Raw genomic sequence first — 2336 nt, 5'->3', positions numbered from 1 at the left:
GTGGACACTGAACAAGCTCTTCAGCAGGAGAGAATGAGAATGTCACTTCTGAAGGAATATCTAGATTGGTGACAAAAGGACGGCCACTCTAAACCAAACTCTTGAGCAAATACTGAAAAGGATGATAGTTCCCACGATGCAATTAAGGCTGAAAAGAATAGAAGTTGTGTAAATGACTGACTTCAGAGAGAGAGAGAGAGAGAGAGAGAGAGAGAGAGAGAGAGAGAGAGAGAGAGAGAGAGAGAGAGAGAGAGAGAGAGAGAGAGAGAGAGAGAGAGAGAGAGAGAGAGAAACATGCATAGGCAGACACACAAAATAAACGAAACGAAATAAGGTAAACAAAAAAAAGAGAAGAAGAAAAAAACAAGAAATAAAAGACAACATGAAAAAAAACAACAATAAAAAATAAAGAATAAGAGACTTCAGTTTTTATCATGTACCATCTTATGCAGCATCCAACACCCACTCCTCCCGCTCCCTCCCGTTCATTCCTCCCCGCCCTTCCGCTTATCGATCCTTTTCCGGCGGCTGCAGCGTCTCCTCCACCCGCCCCTCCTCTCCACAGCAGCTCTTCATCTTAATACGGATGTGGTGACGTCATCAACTCCTATTACCTACGTCACATCCGGCTTTCTGGTGTCTGACTTGTTACGAGACGAGGAGGAGGAGGAGGAGGAAGAGGAGGAGGACGGGAACATCAAAAGACGATGGAAGAATAAGAGGAAAGAGGAAGAAGGAGAAGATCAAGAAAAGAAGGAAAAGGAGTTGGAGGAAGAGGAGGAGGAGGAGGAGCAGGCAAGATCATCTAAAGAAGGAGAAGGAGGAAGGAACATCTATATGAGGAGGAGGAGGAGGAGGAGGAGGAGTAAGAGAAAGAGAAACATGGGGGAAGAGGAGGAGGATGAGGAGGAAAGGAAAGAGTAATAACATAAAGGAATAAGTGAGCGAAAATTGTAGATAATTTAAACATTCGTCTCACCCCCTCAAAAAAAAAAAAAAAAAGGAAAAGGAAAAAGAGAGAGAGAGAGAGAAAAAAAAACACACGAAAGATAAACCGAAATTTTGATGAAGACAACAACAACAACAACAACAACAACAACAACAACAACAACAACAACAACAATAAAAGCAATAATAATAATAATAATGATAATAATAATAATAATAATAAAGTACATCAATAAAGACAAAGGAAAACAATAATCATGTTAAGAGAACTGGTCTGGTCTGCCCCGCTGCTCCCTGACCCTCCTGACCTTCCCACACTCACCTCGCCCTCACCTCTCCCTCACATCTTCCTCCACCCTTTCCCCCTCCCCCCACCCGTAGCCTTCACCCCCTCTCACTCTTTCTTTTCTCCCTGCTTCCCAAACGCATCCTCCTCCACCTTCACTACACAAATTTTCCTCACTTCCTTGTATTTCTCCCCCCCCCCACTTCTCTCTCTCTCTCTCTCTCTCTCTCTCTCTCTCTCTGTTTTATTAACGTACCTTTTCCTTCCTTTTTTCTTTCTTTTTTCCCTTTCTTTTTTTCCTTTTTTTCGGTTCCTCTTCTTTTTTTCCTCTGTATTTCTGTGTAATTGATTCTCTTCTTCATCCTGCTTTTGTTACGTGTTCTGTATTGTATTAATAGTGTATTTAGACTTTTGATTCTCTCTCTCTCTCTCTCTCTCTCTCTCTCTCTCTCTCTCTCTCTCTCTCTCTCTCTCTCTCTCTCTCTCTCTCTCTCTCATTTATACACACTATTCTTTCATTATTCTCCATTCCTCACACCCACACATAAATCGCCACCAAATGAACCTGCACTCTCCTCCTCCTCCTCCTCCTCCTCCTCCTCCTCCTTCTCATCCTCTTCCTCCTGGTTCTCTTCCTCCTAAGGGTTAGTGAACTTTCATTATACTCAAATCGTACGTATATCTTGCCTACATATCTGAGTGACCCAAACACCACCACGTATCGAATCAGATATGCGGGATGCGTTTCTTTGCAGTTACGTTTAATTATGTTCATCTATGTTTAGTCTTCGGTTCTCGTGGGTTTCCGTAAGTTTTGGGAAGTTTCCTGCCGAAGAGGTTTGGTTTCTTAAGTTTACGTTTATTCAAGAGTCTGTGGTGAATTTTTATTTATTTATTTATCTATTTATTTTTTTATGTTCAGCTTTGTTTAGTCTCCGTTTTTGTTTGGCCATAAGTTTCGGTAAGTTTCCTGTTGAAGATTCTTGGTATTTTAGTTTATGCTTGTCCAAAGGTTCGTAGTGTAGGTTTTAATGTTGATCTCTGTTTAATCTCCAGTTCTCGTGGGTTTCGATAAGTTTCCCGTCGAGGATTTCTTGGTTTT

This window comes from Scylla paramamosain, chromosome 5, assembly GCF_035594125.1.
Source record: "Scylla paramamosain isolate STU-SP2022 chromosome 5, ASM3559412v1, whole genome shotgun sequence".
NCBI lineage: Eukaryota > Metazoa > Arthropoda > Malacostraca > Decapoda > Portunidae > Scylla > Scylla paramamosain.
This window is presented reverse-complemented; position numbering follows the sequence as displayed.